The sequence below is a fragment of the Pangasianodon hypophthalmus genome, chromosome 18 (assembly GCF_027358585.1).
Source record: "Pangasianodon hypophthalmus isolate fPanHyp1 chromosome 18, fPanHyp1.pri, whole genome shotgun sequence".
Lineage (NCBI taxonomy): Eukaryota > Metazoa > Chordata > Actinopteri > Siluriformes > Pangasiidae > Pangasianodon > Pangasianodon hypophthalmus.
In genome coordinates, this window is record NC_069727.1 from 13,191,565 (window position 1) to 13,198,259 (window position 6,695).

The window sequence follows — 6,695 nt, forward strand, 5'->3', positions numbered from 1 at the left end:
CAATTCACAAACATCTTAGTCGGAGTCCAATAACTTTTTTACCTTTTATCAGAAATCTCCCTAAAACTGCACTATAATTTTACTGCTTTGTGTTGGGTCAGTGAGCAGCAAGGCACTGCCCCTCCTGCTTTGTTCCTGCATTTTCTCCTGATGTAACAGTGCAAAGCAAAGTTTTTAAAAACAGAGATGGGTTTCTTTCAGGAACACGGATGTTGGGTAACTGACTATAAGTTTGGTGGGAAATGTGTGGATACAGAGCGCAAAGCTATTAATAGAAACATCTTTAGAAGTAGTTATGCTTCAGTGGATGTTTTGAACAGCCCTAAGTAGACAAAACAGGTCCATTCTTCTTAAATATCAGGAAACAGGAGCTAGCACTGTTTGAATGGTTTGAAACGATTTTTGTGGAATCTCAGCCCAGACTTCCTGGATAAGATTCAAGTGATTCAGAAGTGAACCAACCTCCTGTATCCTTAATTAACTGTTTATGTAGATGATACAAATTTGAATTGAGGAAATGCTACCACACTGTAAGGATGATTAGATAGCCAAATATGTTCTGTACAGGGAGTCTATTCATTTGAATATTCGTTTTAAAGACAAATGCAAATGGATCCCATCCTCCAAGACTGTTCACAGGGCTAAAACATTCATATAGTCAACTAATATCACTGGAGTTGCCTCCAAGGATAATTGAGGATTTTTAAATGATTACAACCAGCCTTCAGGCTCAGTTCATTCACATTTATTTCTGAATCTGGTTTGAACATGTTTCCTGTAAGAAACACATTTGGCTACTACCAAAAAAAAAATGTGTGATGGGAGAGATAGGGCTAGTCACACCTAGGAGGCCAAGAAAAAAAAAATGGACAAATATCAAATAGCAAATAATTATGTAATGTGTAATAATTATGTAAAATGTATATGTATCAATAAATATGTAGTGCAGTCATTTTCTTTTTCTTTTTATATCAACTTAAAACCGTAATCAACAACCGGTTCTCTCTCTCTCTCTCTCTCTCTCTCTCTCCCTCACACACACACACACACACACACACACACATGCACTCACACAGAATATAACCAATAACTAGGGGAGAGTATAAGAGGGAAAGGGAAGGACAGAGAACTAGGACTGGGAACTAGGAGTGTAGTCAAGACAAGTCCAAGACCAGGACTAGCTGAGATCAGGCTGACATGTTCTAATTCGTTCCAGCAGAAAAATTCATCTATTCAGTTTGTCTGTGTAGGCAGTAGTTTATTTGGAGTGGTTTGCACTTCATAGCTCCTGTGCAGCAATACTCTACTGAAATCACACTGTTGCTAATAGCTAATGTACATACTTTTCTTTTTTATGCCACACTTTTGCAATGGTCCCTGATGTTTCAACAACACAGATGCTCAGAAGATGCTAACTTTGAATTAGTTTCCTGTCTTGAATAAACAGATTTAGTTGGTTCTCTTTCGATGTCACATGTAGTCTTATATTAGTTTGACATGCCGTTCAGACCAGAAATACTGAATATGAAACTAACTTTACAGCAGTAAAAGAGATATGATGCAAGCTTAGCATCAAATCTCTATGTAGCCACATCACACACACAATACACTCTACTATGGCTTGTAAATAGACAGCAATGTGCTCCCTAAAATATAATACAAAGGTAGACCCCTACCTTTTAGAAGTTTCAAAATGTAAACCAGTAAACAAAAGCCAAATATTACTGATGTGCAACTATGCAAATCATTCATCAGTTTTGATTAAATTGGGCCCCCTTTCACCTGGAGCCCCGTGCCACAGCTTAAACTAGCTGTGTATAAGTCCGGCCATGCCGGAAAAAATTACTTCTTGTCAAACTTTCTGTATCTCAAAAGAAAAAAACAACACAAACATTATTATCTACAAACTCTCAGTCAAGATCAAGACCTTAGTTAAGGAGACCAAGACAAGTCTGTGTACAAATGCCAGCAAGTCCAAGACAAGTCCAAGTCAATACAGAAAATTTCTCGTGACTGAACTCGAGTCCTCCAGCCTTACTGGGAACACCCATAAAGTTCCTGCAAAATGGCAATTACCCTTGCAGGATCACCACACAAAAGGATGGAGAGGTACTTAATTGCTGCTCTTTCTTCTCCTTCAAAGTAGTCAGAGATGAAGAAAACTTGATTGTGATTGTGAAAGATCAGAAGCCTGATTCAGGTGTCACACATGAAAACAGACTCGAACCTCTTCTACCATTCACTGGTGGCAGTAGTTGACCACTGAACATAGAACACCACATCTCTCTAGGCACTAACAATAGTTAACAACAAGAGGGATGTGGCTTGGAGCAGATGAAGGAGTGGCAGGTGAGGCTACTGCTGACCCAGAGGGGGTCACACTGGGGCTAAAAGGGGTGGCAGCTGCCCATTCCTCCCATTAGCACTCATTATCTGCCTGCAGTTTTCCTCTTCCTTGATTCTACAAAACAATATTTAAAACACTTACCAAGGGTAAGATGAACCTTTGCACTAACTTTTAAAAATAATCAAATAATGAAAAGACATTACGAAATAAAATCAGTTTTATTGTTTGCATGGCAATGCATTTTAAGGTGGGCAACACTGAAAAAAAAAGGTCATTTGACAGCTTTCTACTGTAATGTATTATTATTTATTTAACAAATCTCTCATTTTGGACAAATTATAAGTGTTATGTAGTTGTTTTTAATTGCATGGTATATAAATTATGAAAAGTCGACTGATTTGCAAGTAAAGTCTGTATATGTAACAGTGTAAAATTGAAAGTAAAAGTTTGTTTAACAGCAGATCAACAAGGAGGTAAATGATCTAATGATGTACTAATTTATCAGCAACATGCATGAATAGCATACATTAATTTGGCTATGTTTCTCAAATGATAATATTCAGTTTTAGCAACAATAGTTACATGGAAAATTAAATAATAGACTTGGATGAATAACCATTAATAATTAATAATAATAATTAATAACCATGAATAACCACACTAAGATCTTTATTGTAACTGTAGATTTTGGTTTCACGTAATTGCTATCAACACATCAGTACTGTATTTTACGCAGACCTGCTACCTAATACCAGTACTCCTGTTTTATCTGAATTTAGAGGAAGGAGGAAGTTTCTATTTATTTAACATTTATATTGTGCTCTTGAATCTGGCCAAACATAGCTGTAATTATTTATAATTAGTGTAGCTGTGAACTACACCCTTGTGGGACACTGCAATCCACTATACGATATACTGTAAAGAGGCTCTGAAGAATCTCAGCTGATGGTAACAAATTGGTGCAATTCATTTTGGATGGACAGAATTGAGCAAAGTGAGCATGTGGTTGAAAAGAATGATAAAATATCTGCTTAGGGTTTATTGGTAACATTTTAATTTAAGGAACAAATATAAGGGGTTAATTAAGGTCTTGTTATTTGCATAATAATACTCAAATTAGTAAGACCTTAGTATTATAGGATTCAATCTAGGTTAAGATAAGAGAACTTATAATACTTTAAGGTCACAAGTACTTGTAAAAGGTTCAGTATGTATTAGTATTTATTCCTAAAGACCTGTATTGTAACATAAATGGAGAATTGTTATGTTAAACTATATAAAAATCGCATTGGGTTGTGATATTATGCAAAAAAATCACTTAGTTAATGTTTTGTTATGCAAACTATTAATCATGAATTAATAATCTAATGTTCTGTAGCTAAGAGTGATTAATGCCAGTGAGATAATTTAGAATCTATTCTTCTTAATGCTCTTGTTGATAAATAAAAAAAAATCATAATGTATTCCCATTTCATCATGGTTTTGATTCTACAGGGTTTCCATTATTACGCAGTTTTATAGTTCACTTCACAAAGACATGGTTGTCCACTTGACTAGAATGTTTTGTAGGTTTAGCGATGTTGATGTAAGTTTTAGTGCTAAAATGCTTGGTGAACTACTGTTATAGAAAATGGACATTTCAGAAAATGTTTTTCCCCAGATTTAGCCAATTAGGAGCTACTTTTAGCCTTGTGATGTCAGTGTCTGCTATGTTATGATTTGTAAATAACACATTACCATGACTGTACATGCCTGCCTCAAATTTAAACCTTTTCTGAATTGTTTATGTGGCAGTCTCATACTAATATTTAATTCTCAATATTTCTTCTTAATGTTCTTAGTGAGTATTTTCTTGCCAGTGTAAAATTTGTAAATTTCACCTTAGGTGTCTGGAGAGCAGAGATTCTTCATAAAAGTTTCTGCTGTCAAAAAGTCCTATATAAAATGAATTGGAATAGAAGACACAAAGGCTAATTTCACCTTGAGCTAGTGATTTTTTGTTTGTTTGTTTGTTTGTTTTTTTAATTCCAACATGCATGACTTTTTCATAATTATTAATTTACTTCAAGATCTGATATGTAAAACATATAACTGATAATATTGATGACTATCCACAATAAATTATACATTATATATATATAACTACTGAAGGCTGACTTAAACTGTGTGATTTATAATTTTGTTATTGTTGGCTGCTGTGTGTACTCATACGGCCAGCAGGTGGTGACATAGCCTGTCTTATTACTTGGTCCTGGTACACTTCTATACATATTTAATTGCTTGTGAAATAAACACCAATGAAAAAAAAAAAAAAGACATGGCCTCTGGTCTTCATGAGAACAATTGTAATCTAGTCCAAGCCAAGTCCACTAATCATTAAGCATAATTAACAGAGGGTTTGTGCAGTATGAAAAATAATACTATAAAAAGTGTCAGAAGGATATTTGGAGAGATTACATTGAAGACCCACTCTTTAACAATATTTAATTAATTATTGACAATGAATTGAATAATAATTCTCCATAATAAGAACATTTATTGTGGGTAATGATTCTTCAGTTCTTTGTAGCACAAACAAAAGCCTCTTACAGGATCCAGAAATGGTTCCTCTCTCTCTCTCTCTCTCTCTCTCTCTCTCTCCCTCTCTCTCTCTCTCCATTTAGTAAGTATGTGAAGTATGTGCCTAGATGGAATTAAGTACATGGTTCAATAGGTTCATAACATATTAATCACAGAAAAGGAAGTGTTTGAGTTAAATGTCTAGACTGGCAATACATAGTAGCAATTAAATTGGAGTTTCTTTAGAAATATCCATTTTAACTCATTAGATAAGTATCAGGTCATTTAAATTTTTTCCAAACACACACATAAAAAATATTTTAAGTAATGCAATTTTCCCCCCAAATTATTGACATACTTCTGAATAATATTTTGTGATGCCTGCTCTGGAGAGATAACAGCAAAGAGTCTCTTCCTGTAAAGTCTAACAAAGCTGTAGACACTTGGGATGTTGGTCCACTCCTCCATGCAGAACATTTTAAGTTCTTTTATATTCTTAGATTATTCATATGCTGTAGTGCTATTAAAGCAAGTATTTAGGAGACATATCCTCAGAATAGGAAAAATGTAAAAGATAAAATGTAAAAATAACATTAAACAAAATTTTATTATTTAGAATCCATGTATATGGCGCTGAATCCTATATTAAGAAAAAGCTCAGGTAAAATTTTAAGATATCTTTTTTATGTAAACAGTCACATGAACCATGTTTTAGAGGATTTGTCTCATGCTGAAATGCCACTGGCATCTAATGAACCTAATATTATGACTATGCATACATTCGATTAAACTACTTAATAGGCTTGCTGGTTAAAAGCAACAGTGTCATGCTTTCCAAACCAAAGTGGGCAGAAATTGAGGAAATTACAAAGGCATATAAAATGATAAATAAATGTATATAAATTTAAGTAGCCCCTTGTAGTTCTGTGTTGTTCTGTGTTTGTCTTATGTAGCACCGTGGTCCTGGAGGAACACTGTTTCGTTTGACTATGTACTAACTGGCTGTATATGGTTGAAATGACAATAAACTCCACTTTCCTGAAATCCAGCCTGATGCTCTACTTCTGGGTGGAGTACTCATCACCTGGAAACCACTCGCTGCTGCTGAGGATGGCCCCATATGAACAGCCTAAAGATACATGAGTTTACTGTGGATGGTACCACTTAGAAACCATGAAGATGACTTTGGACTGCAATTGATACAAACAGTTTTGCTACGATGGCTTAGGACTACAATTGCTATGATAGCTTTAGGACAGCAATTGGCACGAACGGTTTTGCACTCCATCAGTGAACAGTTGATAACTTCAACAAAATAGACCTCATGTTAAACCTACGATGAAATTCCTGGTTACACAATTGCATTTTATGACTATATAGTAGACAGTTATAGAAGGGAATTATTTATAATCATATTATTTATATCAGGTGTCACCCAGATGATGATGGGTTCCCTTTTGAGTCCGGTTCCTCTCAAGGTTTCTTCCTCATGTCATGTCAGGGGGTTTTCCTTGTCACCGACACCTCTGGCTTGCTCATTACAGATAAAATTATAAATGTATAAGTTTAAAACTTATACCCTGAATTTATATATTTCTCTAAAGCTGCTTTGTAACAATGACCATTGAATTGAACTGAATATTAGTTGCAACCAGACATTAGGCTGTCATCCAGCTATAATACAAAGAATTATTGTTATTATTACTTTAATTTTAGTGTTATATGCATTTTTAAAACTTCATAATAAAAAAGTAGAGTCATTTATGCCTTTGACATAATAATGAAAACA